The 19,327-nt window shown below is 48.6% G+C and overlaps 1 protein-coding gene across 1 annotated transcript in view; it reads right to left on the bottom strand.

Moving 5' to 3' along the window:
* GALNT11 (polypeptide N-acetylgalactosaminyltransferase 11) overlaps window positions 1–18,352 on the bottom strand; it is a 70,734-nt gene extending 52,382 nt beyond the window's left edge. The window contains exon 1 of the mRNA XM_028135568.2: window positions 18,138–18,352. The gene's annotated coding sequence lies outside the window, so the exon portion shown is untranslated. The remainder of the gene's footprint in view (window positions 1–18,137) is intronic.
* Between the last annotated feature and the right edge of the window lie 975 nt (window positions 18,353–19,327).

Genomic DNA, 19,327 nt, shown 5'->3' with positions numbered 1-19,327 from the left:
GGGACTGCAGCGCGCGGGAGCAAAGAATTTTCAATAACCACTAGAGGCTCGCCCCAATGATAGTGACCGGCTCCCCGCCTTGGTCTGGTGCCCCCACTCACCTGCTCCACTATCCCACTGCGGCCAACACCCACCATGTTCCGCACATGCCCCCTGGTGGTCAGCACACATCATAGCAACTGGTTGTTCGATTGTTCCGCCGTTCAGTCTATTTGCATATTAGCCTTTTATTATATAGGATGTTAATCATGCTCTGTTAACCATGATTGCCTTGTGATGATGGTTAATAAAGAACTTTTTTACCTGGCTGGGAGTTGTACGCCCCCAGGACCTGCGAGTCAACCTTGGAACCATTCTCATTCAAGAACTGCCTGTCATCATGGAAAGATTAACAACCTAGTTGCCCAAACAATAGAGTCCCACCCCAGCCTCTTACTTCCCCATGCCTGTACTCCCTACTTCCCCACGTAATCCTTGTCCTACCTATACAAGCAGCTGGCTTATGGGAGGTGCAGAGCAGATTTTCATGGATGACCAGCTGCTCTTCCATACTGCCAGCAGTACTGGAATAAATTCTCATATATGATACAACACCGTCTCTGCTCAACTGGCTCAAGTAGTGACAGGCAGCACAGACCCACTGAGTGTCTGGTTACATAAACAGTTCTATGCCTACAAATACAACTTAAGATGAAATGAACCAATTCCTTGAAACTACCAAAACTCACACAAAAACCTGCACACAAATATTTATAGCAGCTTTACTCATAATTGCCAAGACTTAAGGAGCAATCAAGATGTTCCTCAAAAGGTGAATGGATGGCCCTACATGCTTTTGCTCAGTGGTTAGAGTGTTGGCCCTCGGACTTAGGGTCATGGGTATGATTCCTGGTCAAGGGCATGTACCTGGGTTGTATCCTCGGCCTGCTCAGGGCACTTGCTGGAGGCAACCAATCCATGTGTCTCTCACACACTGATGTTTCTCTCCCCCACCCCCCACTCTCTCTAAAAATAAATGGGAAAAATATATATAGAGAGAGGCCCGATGCACGAATTCGTGCATGGGTAGGGTCCCTAGGCCTGGCTGGTGATCAGGGCCCATCTGTGGGGTGACCGGCAGGGCGATCAGGTCCCCTGCTCGCACCCGCCTTGGTTGGTCTGGTGCCGCCTGCTCGCCAGCCCCGCTCCCCACTGGTTGGGGCCTGTGGGCTGTGGGCAGCTCCTGCATTGAGTGTCTGCCCCCTGGTGGTCAGTGAGCGTCATAGCAACCGGTCATTCCGCGATTCGGTCAATTTGCATATTAGGCTTTTATTATATAGGATATCCTTGGTTGAGGATTAACAAAAAAAAAGGGTGAATGGATGAGCAAACTGTGATACAAACATACAATTAAATATTACTTTGCCAAAAAAAAAAGAAAAAAAAAGGGGAGTAGCCGAAACCGGTTTGGCTCAGTGGATAGAGCGTCGGCCTGTGGACTGAAGGGTCCCAGGTTCAATTCCGGTCAAGGGCATGTACCTTGGTTGCGGGCACATCCCCGGTGGGGGGTGTGCTGGAGGCAGCTGATCGATGTTTCTCTCTCATCGATGTTTCTAACTCTCTATCCCTCTCCCATCCTCTCTGTAAAAAATCAATAAAATATATTGGGGGAAAAAAAGGGGGAGTAGGGGAAGGAGGGAAGAAGAGAGGGAGGAGAGAGAAAAAGAGGGAGGGAGAAGTTACACAAGATATGGAAGGATCTTAGTGCATTTTACCTAAGAAGTCAGCTTCCAATTATATGACACTAGAGGTCCAGTGCACAAAATTCGTGCATGAGTAGGGTCCCTAGGCCTGGCTGGCAATCAGGGCTCATTGGGGCCTTCTGGCTGCCAGCTGGGGCCTTCCTTCAGACTGCAGGCTGGGGTCCCCCTTCCCTGGCTGCCGGCTGGGGTCTTCCTTTGTTCCGCACCGCCCTCTGGTGGTCAGAGAACATCATAGCGAGTGACTGAACTCCTGGTCTCCCAATCAAACTCCCGAGGGGACAGTTTGCATATTAGGTGTGTGTGTGTGTGTGTGTGTGTGTGTGTGTGTGTGTGTGTGTGTATGTTCGTATCCTGAAAAACGTGAAACTACAGAGATGATAAAGAGATTAGTCGTGTAAGGGGCTCAAAGGATGGGGAAGTTGAGGTTGAATAGGTAAAGCACAGATTTTATTAGGGTAGTAAAACTATTCAGTATGGCTCTAACCGGTTTGGCTCAGTGGATAGAGCGTCGGCCTGCGGACTCAAGGGTCCCAGGTTCGATTCCGGTCAGGGGCATGTACCTTGGTTGCGGGCACATCCCCAGTAGGGGGTTTGCAAGAGGCAGCTGATCGATGTTTCTCTCTCATCGATGTTTCTAACTCTCTATCCCTCTCTCTTCCTCTCTGTAAAAAATCAATAAAATATAAAAAAAAAAAAAAAACAAAAAAAAAAACTATTCAGTATGATATTAAAGATGTAAATACACAACACTGTTTTTGTCAAACCCATAAAGTTTTACCTAACAAAGAGTGAACCTTTATGCATGCAAATTAAAAAGTAAGTATTTAAGAGTTCAAGAGACCCCAGAGTGAAATGCAAAATGAGAAAAAAAAACCTAATTGTATTACAAATGTATGAAACAATCTCGCTGAATGGAATAGTGAGAAAAGGTGCTGACTTAATATTGGAAATTTGGAGTCTATTAGACTAAAGGCAAATATAACTGTGCATGTGCACCATATTCTAGTTAATAAAGTTGTTTCCCAAGGAGATAAAGGTTAACAATTATGAAAAGACTGTATATCCAGTCATGCAGTCACTTAAAGATAGGGATACAGTCTGAGAAATGCACTATTAGGAAATTTGATAGTTAAAATGGCCACATTACCTCAAGCTATATATAGACTTAATGCAAACCCCGTAAAAGTCCCTATGGCACTTTTCAAAGAACTAGAATAAATAAAAACATCAAATTTATATGGATCCACAAAATATCCTGAATAGAAAAAGCAATTCTGAGAAAAAAGAACAAAACTGGAGGTATCACACTCCTTGACTTCATGTTATACTACAAAGCTAAAATAATCAAGACAGTATGCATTGTCAGAAACACACACACACATAAACCAGTGGAACAAAATTGAGAGCCCAGAAATAAACCCACACATATATGAGCAACTAATTTTTGACAAAGGAACTGAAAATATACAAGGGAGAAAGAAAAGTCTGTTCAATAATACAAAGTATTTGGAAAATTGGAAAACCATATGCAAAAGAATGAAACTATACTGCTATCTGACACTGTACATAAAAGTTAACTCAGCCCTAGCTGGTTTGGTTCAGTGGCTAGAGCGTCAGCCTGTGGACTGAAGGGTCCAGGGTTCGATTCCAGTTAAGGGCACATGCCCGGGTTGTGGGCTTGATCCCCAGTAGGGGGCATGCAGGAGGCAGCCGATCAATAATTCTCTCTCATCATTGATGTTTCTATCTCTCTCGCCCTTTCCCTTCCTCTCTGAAATCAATAAAAAATATACTTAAAAATAAAGTTAACTCAAAATGGATTAAAGACAAATATTAAGACCTAAAACAATAAAATAGAAAATGTAAGTTCAAAACTTAGGGACCTTGGTCTCAGCAAGGTTTTTGTGAACTTCACCCCAAAGGTAAGGGAAGTAAAAGCAAAAAAACATGAATAGGACTACATCAAACTAAAAGGCTTCTGCACAGCCTGGCCAGTGTGGCTCAGCGGTTGAGCACTGACCTATGAACCTGGAGATTGCTGGTACAATTCTCAGTCAGGGCACATGCCTGGGTTGCAGGCTTGACCCCTAGTGGGGGGTGTGCAGGAGGCAGATCAATGATTCTCTTTCATCATTGATGTTTCTCTCTCTCCCTCCCCTTTCCTCTCTGAAAAATATAGTATATACCAGAGGCCCAATGCATGAAATTCACGCACGGGGCGGGGGTCCCTCAGCCCAACCTGCACCCTGTCCAATCCAGGAGCCATCAGTGGTTCTCTGCTCTCTGCGGGGCCGGGCTGCTTTGCCACCACCATGGCGACAAAGTTGCCATGCCCTGCTGTCCTCTCTCTGTCTGTGGGGTCTGGGGGCTTCACCGCCACCGCTGCGTGAAGGAAGCCGCCACGCCCTGCTGTCCACTCTCTGTCCAGTGGCGGGCAAGCGGAGTGGCTGTATTCGCCTGAGGGGAGATCCTGCCATGCCACTCGCCCGCTGCCCGCCCCAGCAGGGCTGACAGGACCGGACACTCTGGCAGCACTGAGGGCACTGGGCGCTGCCATCTTTGTGATGCAGTGATGGTTAATTTGCATATTACCCTTTTATTAGATAGTATACTAGAGGCCCGGTGCATGAAAATCCATGCACTGGAGGGGGGTCCCTCAGCCCGGCCTGACCCCTCTCACAGTCCGGGAGCCCTCAGGGACGGGAGGTGACCTGGTGAACAGGGGAAGGCGACGCCCCATCACACCTCTGCTGCTGCCACTGCCAGCAGCGCAAGCCTCAGCCATCCCTGGTTACCTGAACCTCGGGCGGTCCTGGGCAGATGGGCAGCCACCATCCAAGGCTTGCCTGCGCCTCGGGCTGGCCCTAGGCAGCTGGGGGGCTGAGGAGCCTGGGGGACTCTGGAGGCAGGCACCCCGGCAGGGCTGAGGGGACTGGGTGCTGCCATCTTGTGGCTGTGGGCACTGCCACCTTTGAGGGCATGGCAGTCAATTAGCATATTCACTCCTTATTGGCTGTGGGTGCCGCCATCTTTGAGGGCATGACAGTCAATTAGCATATTTCCTCCTTATTGGCTGTGGGCGCTGCCATCTTTGCGATGGCATGAGGGTCAATTAGTATATTTCCTCTTTATTAGATAGGATGTATTTTTTTTTTTAAAAAAAGGCTTCTGCACAGCAAAAGAAACCATCAACAAAACCAAAAGTCTAGCCCTCGCCAGTTTGGCTCGGTGGATAGAGCATCGGCCTGCAGACTGAGGGGTTCTGGGTTCGATTCTGGTCGGGGGCGCATGCCCGGGTTGCAGGCTGGGTCTCCAGTAGAGAGTGTGCAGGAGGCAGCCGATCAGTGATTCTCTCTCATTATCGATGTTTCTATCTCTCTCTCTCTCCCTCTCCCTTCCTCTCCAAAATCAATAAAAATATTATTTCCCCGAAATATTAAAAAAAAAAACACACAAAAAAAAACAAGCTAGCAACCAAATGGGAGAAGATATTTGCAAAGGACACCTCTGATAAAGGGCTAGTATCCAAAATATATAAAAAACTCATACAACTCAACAACAAAAAAACAAACAATCCAATTTTTAAAGTCAGTAGAGGAACTCAATAGACACTTTTCCCAAGAAGACGTCAATGGTGAACAGATATATGAAAGATGCTCAACTTCACTATTAGGGAAATAAAAACCAAAACCACCATGAAACATCATCTTCACACCTGTTAGAATGGCTGTCCTATATAATAAAGAGCTAGTACGCAAATGGTAGTCACCTCCTTGCACCCTCACGCCGGGGCCAGGGGACCCGAGGCCGGGCTGGGGGACCTGAGGCTGCGCCCTCCACCCCGGTGCCAGGGCACCTGAGGCTGCCCCACACCCTGGCACTGGGGCCGGGGGACCTGAGGCCGTGCCCCCCACCCACCGGGGCTTGACGGGGGACCTGATGCTGCGCCCCCCTCCAGCAGGGCTTGACGGGTGGGGCTGGCCGGGTCTGGGTCTCACGTGATTTTGAGGTGTGCGCGGGTGGGCGGGGACTTGACTCTGGGTCTCATTGTACGCCCCAGACTCTGACAGGACATTTTACTAATTTTCTTTCATCTCTGACACTTCTATTATGGAGAAAGGGCAAGTAGCAATATTAAAATATTTCCTCTAATTAATTCCCTCTTAATGTGCACGAATTTCGTGCACCAGGCCACTGTTCCTTCATAATAAAAGGCTAATATGCAAATCAAATAAATGGCAGAACAACCAGTCACTATGACATGCACTGACCACCAGGGGGCAGATGCTCAACGCAGGAGCTGCCCCCTGGTGGTCAGTGCGCTCCCACAGGGGGAGCGCTGCTCAGCCAGAAGCCCTGAGCTGGGCTCACGGCTGGCGAACACAGTGGCAGTGACAGGAGCCTCTCTCACCTCTGTGGCAGTCGGACGTCCCCCAAGGGCTCCCGGAGTGCGAGAGGGCGCAGGCCGGGCTGAGGGACCCCCCCTGAATGCACGAATTTTATGCATCAGGCCTCTAGTTATCAATAAGACAAGAAATAACAAGTGTTGGAGAGGTTGTGGAGAAAAGGAACCCTTGTATGCTTCTGGTGGGAATGTAAATTGGTACAGCCACTATGGAAAACAGTATGGAGGGGCCTCCAAAAATTAAGAATAGAGCTATCAGCTCTAGTTGGTTTGGCTCAGTGGATAGAGTGTTGAAGGGCATGTACCTAGGTTGCAGGCTCCATCCCTGGCCCTCATCAAGTGGGAGGCAACCAATATATATAGAGAGTATGGGAGGGGGACTTGTGTGCTGTCCATCCCCGTGCGCAAGTGGGAGGCAACCAATCAATGTATCTCTCTCACATCAATGTTTCTCTCTCTCTCTCTCTCTCTTTCCTTCCCTTCCATTCTCTCTAAAAATTAGTGGAGAAATATCCTTGGGTGAGGATTAACAACAACAAAAAAAGAACAGAACTATCATATGACCCAGAATCCTTCTTCTGGGTATCTACTCGAAAAATTTGAAAACATTTATTCCATAACAATGTATGTACCCCTATATTCACTGCAACATTTTTCACAGTAGCCATGACATGGAAACAACCCTAGTGTTCCTTCGATGGATAACTGGGTGAAAACATGGCACATATATGTAATGGGATACTATTCAGCCATAAATATGGTTGGAATAGTGCCATTTGTGACAACATTAAGTGTATCATGCTAAGTGAAATAAGTCAGATGGAAAAGGACAAGAACCACATTTCACTCATATGTGGAATATAAAACAACCCTAAACAGTTTGGCTCAGTGGATAGAGCATCAGCCTGCGGACTGAAGGGTTGCAGGCTCAATCCCCGACCCTGGCCAGGACATGTACAGGAGGAACCAATCAATGTGTCTCTTTTACATTGATGTCTCTCTCTCTTTCTCTCCTCCTCCCACTCTCTCTAAAAATCAATGGAAAAATATTCTCAAGTGAGGATTAACAACAACAAAAAAACAAAAACAACAAATGAACAAAAAACATAGATTTAGACAGGAGGAAAGAGGTGGGAGGATGAAAAGAGTAAAGGGAGTCAAATATATGGATACAGGAGAATAGACTTTGGGTAGTTAGCACACAGTACTATATACAGATGATGTATTAGAGAATTGCACATCTGAAACTTATGTAATCTTATTAACCAAAGTTGCCCTAATAATTTTAACTTTTTAAAAATGAGACACGGTAAACATAAGACTGTTTCTGGGATAGCATGGCATACTGCTTTACAACAAACTTTAATAAGTAGAAAGAGTGTATTCTAAGGGTAAAAAATATAGTATAGTAAATACATAAACCAAACAATCACTTATTATCAAATACTAGGGGCCTGGTGCATGGATTCATGCACATTAAAAGGAAATTAATTAGAAGGTGGCCGGTGGGGCGGGGTGGAGCAGGACTGGGCAAGATGGGCCAGACACATCCTGGAGCCAACCTCCCACAGTCCCTCCCTGGCCGCCACACCTGGGGCAGCGCAGTGTCTCGAAGGGCGTCTGCGGAGTGAGGGGGTCCCTCTGGCAGGTGGAGTCCCTCCAGCAGGCGGGGTCCCCTCAGCGTGGCCTGTGGGGATCGGGCCAAAACCAGCTCTGTGACATCCCCTGAGGGGTCCCGGAGTGCAAGATGGTACTCTACAAAGTTGCTGTCGCTCGGCAGCTTCTGCGTTGAGCGTCTGACCCCTGGTGGTCAGTGCACGTTATACCTACTGGCCAGTTGGCTGGTCACTTAGCCATATATCCTATCTAATAAAAGAGTTTTATGCAAATTAACCACCACTCTGCTACACCCACAAGCCACATCCACCAGCCAATCAGGAGTGAGTATGCAAATTAACCCAATCAAGATGGCTACGGCCACAGAGCGAGCAGGAGGCTTGGGTTTCTCCAGCAATGTAGGAAGCCAAGCTTTCCACACACCCTGGTGGGCCCAGGCCTCCACTCAAGGCTACAAAGTTTCAATTATAGAAGATAGATAAATCCCAACAAAAATGGCGGCAGCCACACAGCTGGAGAGAGCAGGAGGCTTGAGTTGCCCCAGGCGATGGAGGAAGCCAAGCTTCTGCAGCCCTGGCCTGCCTTGGCCTCCGCTTAAGGCTACAAAGTTTCAATTATAGAAGATACATAAATCCCAACAAAAATGGCTGTGGCCATGGAGCGAGCAGGAGGCTTGGCTCTGCTCAAGGCTACAAAGTTTCAGTTATAGAAGATAAATAAATCCCAGATATCAAGGCCATGGCTTGGGTAGATGGGGGAGCGTGGCTGGCCTGCAAACCACCATAGGCCCCTTGCCCAGGCCGCCCCACGCCCCAAGGGAACCCTCACCCTGACCCGGGACACCCTTCAGGGCAAACCAGCCAGCCCCCACCTGTGCACCAGGCCTCTATTCTATCTAATAAAAGAGTAATATGCAAATTGACCATCACTCCAATACACAAGATGGCTGCCCCCATGTGGTCAAAGATCCTTCCCCCATGTGGACACAAGATGGCCGCCACAAGATGGCCAGCAGGGGAGGGGCAGTTGGGAGGGACCAGGCCTGCAAGGGAGGGCAGTTGGGGGCGATCAAGCCTGCAGGAGAGAGCAGTTAGGGGTGATGAGGCCGGCAGAGGAGGGCAGTTGGTGGGGGGGGGGGCAGGTCTGCAAGGGAGGGCAGTTGGGGGCGATCAAGCCTGCAGGGGAGGGTAGTTAGGGGTGACCAGGCTGGCAGAGGAGGGAAGTTGGGGGTGACCAGGCCTGCAGGGGAGAGCAGTTGGGGGAGAACCAGGCCTGCAGGGGAGAGCAGTTGGGGGAGACCAGGCCTGCAGGGAGGGCAGTTAGGGTGACCAGACCTGCAGGGGAGGGCAGTTAGGGGCAAACAGGCTGGCAGGGGAGCAGTTAGACATCAATCAGGCTGGCAGGGGAGTGGTTAGGGGTGATCAGGCTGGTAGGCAGAAGTGGTTAGGGGCAATCAGGAAGGCAGGCAGGCAAGCAGTTGGGAGCCAGCAGTCCTGGATTGTGAGAGGGCAGTCGGACATCCCTCAAGGTGTCCCAGATTGGAGAGGGTGCAGGCTGGGCTGAGGGATACAGCACCCCCGTGCACGAATTTCATTCAACGGGCCTCTAGTATATATATATAATATAGATTATGTACTGTACATACTGTATATACTATTTATATGACTGGCAGTGCAGGTTTATACCAGCATCACCACAAATACATGCTATGACATTACAAAGTCACTAGGTGATAGAAATCTTTTTTCAACTCCATTGTAATCTTACTAGAGGCCCGATGCACAAAATTCATGCAATGGGCTTGTCCCTCACAGCCGCGGTGGCTTTCCTTGGCCCTCGCAGCCCCGGCTTCATCCAGAAGGTCCTTCAGCTGTCTGGTCTAATTAGCATATTATGCTTTTATTATTATAGTTACTATAGGTGGTACCACTTATAGGGAGACCATTATCGTATATGCAGTCACTGACTGAAAAATTGTTATGCTTGCATGACTGCATACTAGAACTAAGCAATTACATAAACGGATGGTGGAAGCCAAGTTTCTAACTGTTGGAGTAGAAAGTTACAGATAAACAAGGCTAGAATGATCCATGTAGTAATGGGTTAGAGTTCAAGATATTGTATAAAAATGTTTAGCTCAGGGGTCCTCAAACTTTTTAAACAGGGGGCCAGTTCACTGTCCCTCAGACTGTTGGAGGGCCAGACTACAGTTTTAAAAAAACTATGAACAAATTCCTATGCACACTGCACATATCTTATTTTGAAGTAAAAAAACAAAACGGCAAAAACACCCGCATGTGGCCCGCGGGCCGTAGTTTGAGGACGCCTGGTTTAGCTTAACATGTTAGTTTTAGATACATATATTTTCTTGCCTGTCAGCTCAGAGGGCCTAGAAGGACGACACCCCAGCAACACGAGCACACCTAGTGTCCAAATCTTGGTTTCTAATAGCAGAGAAGGATAAAATACAAGGAACCAAGGCTCCGTGGAGAAATGACTGATTCTAGAGCTGGGACAGGAAATATACAAGAGGAGCCTGGAGTACCTTGTAGTGTTAGCAAGGAAGGAAGTGCATCCAAAAAAGACAAGAACAAAAACAAACCCTCAAAATGAACAACAAAACCCCATAACGGGGCTATGTCAAAGGAACAGATGGAATCAACTGAAAGAGCTCACCATGGCCATAACAAAAACTATCTGAGCAACCAAATAAAGTGGTATAACCCAAAGTATAAGATAAATACCTGAGTCTGTAACAATACAAATGATTAAATATATAAATAATAAATAAGGTAGACTATAATAGATCTCCCTGCAGAATTCCTAATAATTTATGTAGCTACTTTGCCCTCAATAAAGTGAAGCATAAGTTCCACTCCTGAAATGTGGGCAGGAAATAGGGACTTCCTTTCAAACACTACTGTAGGAAAAAAAGAGGAGAAAAGAAGTAACATTACAGTGCAGAAACCTGACAAACAGTACCTCAACTGTGATCAGGTAACATGGTGATGAGAGTATGAACCATCAATAGGGTGTGATGAGAATGACATTTTACTTCTGTGGTTTTCTTCCTCCAAATCCAAGTTCCCAATATAATACTGAGAAAAGTATCAGACAAATCCCAATTGACAAACATGCTATAAAATGACCCTTAATTATTCCTCAAAACTGTCCGGGTCATCAAAAACAAGGGAAGTCTGAGAAACTTGGCTGATAAACAGGCAAGAAGAGCCTGAGGAACCATGATGACTAAATGCAATGTGGTATCCTAGATACAACCCTTTGTTTTTACCTAATGTCCTTAGAACAGAAAAGGACTTTAGGTAAAACTAAGGAAATCTGAATAGTCTGGATGCTAGTTAATAATATATCAGTACTGGGTCATTAATTATGATGAATGTACCATGCTAACGTAACTTGTTAATAAGTGAAACTTGGTATCCTATATAATAAAAGCCTAATATGCTAAGTGTCTGGTCAACCGGACAGCTGTTCAACCAATCAAAGTATAATATGCTAATGATATGCTAAGGCTGCTCAATTGCTCACTATGACATGCACTGACCACCAGGGGGCAGACAGTTGACCAGTCAACCAGTTTCTATGACATGCACTGACAACCAGGGGGCAGACGTTCCGACCAGTAGGTTAGCTTGCTGCTGGTGTCTGGCTCATCGGGACTGAGCCAGATGGGCTGGACATGCCCTGGAGCCCTCCCGCAGTCCCTCCCTGGCTGGCTAACCTCCCGCGTCCCTCCCTGCCCCAATTGTGCACCAGTGGGGTCCCTTGGCCTGGCCTGCACCCTCTCGCAATCCGGGACCCCTCAGGGGATGTCGGAGAGCTGGTTTTGGACCGATCCTGCAGGCCAGGCCGAGGGACCCCACTGGTACACGAATTCGTGCACCGGGCCTCTAGTGGGATATATAAGAACTCTCAGCACTATCTTTGCAATTTTCTGTAAATCTAAAACTATTCTAAAATAAAAAGTTAAAAAAAATTGCATGCAGGAGTCAGCTGATCAATGATTCTCTCATCATTGATGTTTCTCTCTCTCTCTCTCTCCCCCCACTTCCACTCTGAAATCAATAAATATCCTATCTAATAAAAGAGTAATATGCAAATTGACCATCACTCCAACACACAAGATGGCTGCCCCCATGTGGTCAAAGATGGCTGCCCCCATGTGGACACAAGATGGCCGCCACAAGATGGCCAGCAGGGGAGGGCAGTTGGGGGCGATCAGGCTGGCAGGGGAGGGCAGTTGGGAGAGACCAGGCCTGCAAGGGAGGGCAGTTGGGGGTGATCAAGCCTGCAGGGGAGGGCAGTTAGGGGTGACGAGGCTGGCAGAGGAGGGAAGTTGGGGGTGACCAGGCCTGCAGGGAAGGGCAGTTGGAGGGGACCCAGGACTGCAGGGGAGAGCAGTTGGGGGCGACCAGGCCTGCTGGGGAGGGCAGTTGGGGGGGGGGGATACCAGGCCTGCAAGGGAGGGTAGTTAGGGGTGACCAGGCCTTCATGGGAGGGCAGTTAGGGGTGACCAGGCCTGCAGGGGAGCAGTTAGGCATCAATCAGGCTAGCAGGAGAGTGGTTAGGGGGTGATCAGGCTGGCAGGCAGAAGTGGTTAGGGGCAATCAGGAAGGAAGGCAAGCAGTTGGGAGCCAGCAGTCCTGGATTGTGAGAGGGATGTCCAACTGCCCATTTAGGCCCAATCCTACTGGGATCGGGCCTAAATGGGCAGTCAGACATCCCTCAAGGGGTCCCAGATTGGAGAGGATGCAGACTGGGCTGAGGGACACAGCCCCCCGTGCACGAATTTCATGCAATGGGCCTCTAGTCTACACTAATAAAAGAGAAACATGCAAATTACCATCACTCTGCTACACTACCAGCCAATCAGAGTGAGTATGCAAATTAACCTGAAAACATGGAGGCAGCCCCGTCCCCCCGCCGCTCCAGGCCTGTGGGGGTCAGAGAAGTCGGGCGCCAGCGTCTGAGGCTGGCTGCAGCCCGGGAGACGAAGAAGCCGCCTGCCCCCTGATCCCAGGCTACAGTCAGCTAGAGAAGCCTCACATCCGCCTGCCCCATGTCCTGGGGGAGACGGAGAAACTGGGCCCCAGCGCCTGAGGCTGGGTGCGGCCCGAGAGATGAAGAAGCCGCCTGCCCCATGATCCCAGGCCGCAGCCAGCTGGAGAAGTCGCCCACACTGCATCCCAGGGAAGACGGAGAAGCCGCCCGCCTGCGGTCCAGGCGCCAGTACCTGCGGCTGGCTACAGCCTGGTGGACGGAGAAGCCGCCCACCCCGCAGACCCGGGCACCAGTACCTGCGGCTGGCTGCAGCCTGGTAGACGGAGAAGCCGCCCACCCCGCAGTCCCAGGCACCAGTACCTGTGGCTGGCTGCAGCCTGGTAGACGGAGAAGCCGCCCACCCCGCAGTCCCGGGCACCAGTACCTGCGGCTGGCTGTGGCCCGGGAGATGGAGAAGCCTCCCAACCCGCAGTACCGGGCGCAAGCACTTGCGGCTGCAGCCCAGGCGAAGCCACCTGCCCACCATCCCCTGTGGCTGCAGCTGGCCTGGGTGCCTATGGCTGACCAGAGGGAGGGAAGCCCGGATCCCGGGTGCCTGTGGTCGGCTGGAGGAGGAAATCCTGGGTCCCAGATGCAGGGCCGAGGCAGAGGTGGTTAGGGGCAATCAAGCCAGCAGGGGAGCAGTTAGGGACAATCAGGCTGGCAGGCAGAATAAGTTAGGGGCAATCAGGCAGGCAGGTGAGTGGTTAGGAGCCAGCAGTTCTGGATTGTGAGAGGGTGCAGGCCGGGCTGAGGGACCCCCCCTCCCATGCACGAATTTCGTGCACCGGGCCACTAGTATGTATATATTTTTTAAAAGTATTTTAAAAATTGGAGGTCAGAACTTGTTTTATACTGCTAAAATCATCTAATCATATATCAGCCAATAGGAGAGATAGGTGGGGTTTAGATGAAAAAAAAGTTGACTAATAGATTTCTAAAAATATGTTAATATTTTAAGTCTAAATTTTCTATAATAAAACTTAATCACCCAACAAATGCTCCTCTGGCCATGACCCTTATATTAAGGTGCTAGGTTCTATAGATACAGGATGGGGGAAAAGTAGGTTTACGGTTGTTTTCATATGGAAAATAATACAATAATACAAGAATAAATTGTTTTGAATTATTGTATTATTTTCCATACGAACAACTATAAATTTACTTTTGCCCCACCATGTATGTTGGTTCCTAGAGATTGTAATGTGCTTACACGATTTAGTCCTCAGCTAATTCTTGTGTGTGGAATCAAAGGACACAGATTCTGTGGGTTTTGTGGGGTTTTTTGTATATATTTCTCCTCACTTCTGCTTCCTACTTGTTTTAATAAAAGTTTCATTGGAGACTAACTTTTCAATTTAATTTAGGTAACAGAATGTTCACATGGAAGTGAATAGTAAAGGGTGTGTATAGATGCTGAATAGTCAAAAGGATGTATTGTACCTGTACACTAGTCTCATAGTGCCAAGTCCACTCTCCCTATTCTACTCTAGTGATTCTCAGCCAGGGGCTAAGATATTTGACAATGTCTGGAAAAATTTGGCAATATCCATAGTCTTTTGGTAATGTCTACATACGTTTTTGGTTGTCATAACTGGAGGGATTTTACTAGCATCTCATGGGTAGTGGCCAGGAATGCTGTTTAATATCCTACAATGCACAAGACGGTCCTCAGCCACACAGAATTATTTGACCCAAAATATCAACAGTGCCAAATTGAGAAAAACCCTGTTATATTCTATTATGCCGGAGCTGGAAATCTACATACAGCATTTTTCAAACTATTCATAAATGAAAGAACTTGGATAAAGCTTGGAAATACATACGGAAAAGTCTTCAGTCTCAATAAGTAAAGACATGCAAATAAAAATATTATTTTCTAACTCTTAAATTAGCAATGTTTTTATTTTTTACTTTTTAACATATATTTTTAATGATTTCAAAGAAGAAGAGAGAGGGAGAGATAGAAACATCGATGAGACAGATCATTCATCAGCTGCCTCCTGCACACCTCCCACTTGGGATCGAGCCCACAGCCCGGGCATGTGCCCTGACCAGGAATCAAATGGTGACCTCCTGGTTCATAGGTCGATGCTTCAACCACTGAGCCACGCCCGGCCAGGCAGCAACATTATTCATACTCATTGAAGTACAAGTAGTTAAATGATGCATTTATCAGTGATGAAGTTATATGTAAACTGCAGGGCCTTTTTTTGTGTGTGTTTTTAAACCCTCACCCAAGGATATGTTTTTATTGATTTTGGAGAGAGAGAGAGAAAGAGAGACACACACGGACATCGATGTGTGAGAAACATCGATCCATTGCCTCCCAAACACACCCTGAACAGGGATTAAACCCACAACCTGGGGTATGTGCCCTGGTCGGGAATAGAACCCACCATCTTTTTGGTGCATGGAATGATGCTCCAACTAACTGAGTCACTCAGCTGGGGCAACTGCTGGGCCTTTTTGAAAAGCACATTTGACAATGGCAAAGGAGCCTTAAAAACCTTTATACCCCTGGTCAGTAATCTCACTTTCTCTAAGAACAAAAAATCCTAAAGAAAGAATAAATCAAGTGAAAAACTTGGGCATATCCTAAAGCAAACTCTAAAAAATACTACAATCAAGACATAAACAAACAAATCTAGAACCAGGGAGTCCAATAACAAAAATTCCAGTAAGAGGCAACCATGGTTTGATCTAGAGCTGTGTAAGTCAACGAAGAGGAGGGTCAGAGACAGAACTGTCTGCACTTGTCAACTGGACTGGACATGGGACCCTAAGGGAGAGGGGGAATAAAAACACCAGCTTCAAGTCTTAATGACAGGAAGCATGGAGAGAACAGGTTTGGGAGGATTAACAAGTGCATTTTGTTTTGGCATTCAAGAGAACACTGATATTGCCCATAGTTTGAAATTCAAATCTAATCCTCAGAGAGAAGTTAAAAATAAACATCAAAATTATAGTTTAAGTTACATGGACAGAGGAGGGTTTAAGAAATGAAGAGAGCAAAAGTGGATTAGGGAGCAAGCACGGACCTCTTGTGTGCAGGAGGAGGAGCCTATGAAGGACCTGAGCAGAATGACCAAGTGAAAACCTCCAGAGGGCGCTCTAACCAACAACACGGTGTCCCAACAATTTAGAGAGGTCAACCTGAGGGCGTTAAGGTGGGGGGTCATCAGACTTAGCAATCAGTAAGGCACGGGGGTCTTGAAGAAAGCAGTTTCAAAATGTGAAGAGTTTGGTAGCTCTTCAAAAGGTGCAACAGCCCCGGGGAGGAGGATAGCGCTCAGCTGATCACCCGTCTCCTGCTGTGTGCCGCTTCTGGTCCTGCAGGTTGATTCCCACTCAGGGCACATCACTAGGTTTCAGGTTCGATCCCCAGTCAGGGAGAAAACGGGAGGCCACTGATGCATGTCTCCCTCTCTCCCTTAAGGTCCCAAGTCCAGTCAAGCTGACAAGTGCAGACCCTCCTCTCCATTGTCTCCCACAGCTCTAGATCAAACCATGTTTTCTCTCTCTAAACATATCCTCCGATGAGGATTAAAAAAATAGCCCTAACCGGTTTGGCTCAGTGGATAGAGCGTCGGCCTGAGGACTGAAGGGTCCCAGGCTCGATTCCGGTCAAGGGCATGTACCTTGGTTGTGGGCACATCCCCAGTGGGGAGTGTGCAGGAGGCGGCTGATCGATGTTTCTCTCTCATCGATGTTTCTAACTCTCTATCCTCTCCCTTCCTCTCTGTAAAAAATCAATAAAATAGAAAAAAAATGTTAAACATACATTTATCATATGACCCAGCAATTCCTACCCCAAAGAACAGAGACTCCAACATACCTGTAAACATATATTCACAGCAGCATTATTCATAGGAGCCAAAAGGTGGAAACAACCCGTGCCCATCAACAGATAAATGGGGAAACAAATCGCGATACGGCTATGCAACCGAGTATTATTCAGCCACAACAAGGAATGAAGTCTCCAATGTGCAATAACCTAGGTGGACCTTGAACCTTAACAGTCAGATACAAAAGGGCAAATACTGCATGATTCCACTTCTAAGAGGTGTCCAGAACAGGCAAATTGGACAAGATGGGGAGAGGCAATTGGGGAGTTACTGCTTAATGGCTACCGTTTGTTCGGGGTGCTGAAAAGCTTGGAAACAGACTGTGGTGATGGTGCACAGTATTGTCCATGCACTTAATGCGTCTGAATTGTACACTTAGAGTGGTTAAAATGATATATATGTATATTTCTGAAGTTAACAAGTTGCAAGGAACAGCACAGAAATCATCTAGAGAAGATGTGAAAAGCAGGATCTGCTTTTTCATGACATTTCCCTCAGGAAGCTCAATTTTATACGTATTGACGGCAGGTTGTCTGTTTCCTGCTTTTCTAAAGACGGCGGCAGAGCAGACCTCAACATCCGCTATTTCTAGATAAAAGGGAAGAACTGAAAAAAAAAAAAAAGTCTGGTCTAAAACTGTGATTTGGGGGACTTGAGAGCAGCACCAGTGTCTCGTGGGTGCACAGGAGTATAAACAGCTATTCAAAGCTATGGTTTAATTTTATATTTTGAAAACCGACCAGATGTTTTCACAACAGAAGGCCAGCCCGGCAGGAGTGTTCATATCCTCAAAGGGGGGTCTACCGAGCTGGGTGGGGGCCCTGGTGTTTCCAGTGCTCACAGCAGCTGAAGGAGGCGGTGCGCCGCACAATACAAACCACGCAGCGTCTTCGCGCACAGAGCCAAAGGAACGAGAGGAAAAGTTGATGAAAAGAGGCTCCTCAACCGAACGCCTCGGCGGCCGGGTACGAGGCAGCTGTGAAATGCACACAAACAACAGCTTTTCTTGGTGACACTTTGGGAGAGAAGTGAACACTGCCCGGGGGTTGGGCTCGGGAGGGGGCGCGTTATTCGATCGCTCTGGTTTCGTGGGGAATTTTCCGCCGTCCCTCCGCACCGCTCGGGCTCCGTCCGGCAGCCCCGGCCCCGCGACCGTGACCCCGGCGCGACCCGCACCCCCCCAGCGCCGAGCACCGGCCCCACCGGAAGTCCCTCGGGGCGGGCGCCGAGGTCTCCGGAGTCTCTTCGGTCAACACCCCCGCCGGAAGAACCGTGCTCGGGCTGTTAAACGCCGCACACGCGACGGACGCCAGGCACCGCCGCTCCGGTACCGCGGAGAGCGCGGCCGCAGCCCGCAGCCCTCGGACCCCTGCGCGGGGCGCGCGCCGGAAACGCTCGCGTGAGGCGCTGAGGGGACGGTGGCCGCGCCGGGTCCGACGCCGCCGCCGGCCGCGCGCTACTCACCCCGGCGCCGGCAACGCAGGATCCCGGCCTTCTGGGACTCGGGCTGTGGCATCTTCCCTCCCACCACAGCCCAGGTCCAGCCGCACCAGCCGCCGCGGGCGGAACAGCCGGGAGAAAACGCAGTGCCGAGCGCGGTCGTGGCCGCGGGCGCGCCCAGGCCTCGGGCGCTCGCCCCGTGCCGGCGCCGCAGCCTCGACTCGAGCGAGCGCGCGCGCCGAGGCTACGAGCGGAGGCCTCGCCTCCGCGCCGCGCGGGTGACGTCACCACCCGCCGGGGGGCGCCGCGGCCCCGACGTGGTCCCGGAGCGTCCTCGAGGCCTCGCGCGTGGCCCCGCACCCGTGGTCTGCACGGGGCGCCCTTTGGGTTTCCCCCGCTAATAAGAAGCTTGGTCAAACAATACCCTGAGCAGATGAAAGGATGTGCAGCGTCACTTATGGTAAATGCTGGCTGAAATGTGAAGGTTTAAGCAATACGCTCCAGGGAGCTGTGCAAAAAGTCCCAGTGTCGCTGGGGGGGGGTGAAGAATAAAGCGCTCCCGGGAGCGCCAGCCACCTGCAGCCTCATTGGCCTCGCCTGGCGACACGCGGAATCTTGGATTTCACGCCTGGCAGACCTGCTTAGTAATCAAAATCTGCATTTTACCAAGATCTCAGATGGCACTAAAATGCCCTTGGAGGAGCATTGTGGTTAAACCCAGGGTCTTTGAGGTTGGGCTGATGAGCTAGTGTATGGACTGTGCTAGTTCGGCCTTACAATCGCCAGATGAAATATAGTCCTGAAATATAAATTTCAGATAAAGAGTAATTTTGTACTATAAGCATACATACTTACACTAAAGTATTACTGTTTGTCCAAAATTCAAATATACCAGGCATCCTGTATATTTGCTAAATCTTGCAACCCTAATCTCGGGCAACTTCTAACCTTAGTTTTCTCATCTATGAAATGGGAATAATAATAAAAGGACCTATATCATAAAGTTGTGTGGTTGAAAGATAATCCATGCAGAGAGTACTTACCAGGTGTATGAAAGATAATGCTCAGTAAATGTTAACTCTTAATTATTTCATACTGGTGTGTCTTAGGATAAATTCCTAAAAGTATGCCTTTGTTATAGAACTCTGGCTTAATTCACTAGTAAGGCTTGTCTGAGTATTCGGTCACACCAAAAAACAGTGTTTTGTGAAAAG

Source organism: Eptesicus fuscus, chromosome 14 (genome assembly GCF_027574615.1).
Source record: "Eptesicus fuscus isolate TK198812 chromosome 14, DD_ASM_mEF_20220401, whole genome shotgun sequence".
Lineage (NCBI taxonomy): Eukaryota > Metazoa > Chordata > Mammalia > Chiroptera > Vespertilionidae > Eptesicus > Eptesicus fuscus.
This window is presented reverse-complemented; position numbering and strand designations above follow the sequence as displayed.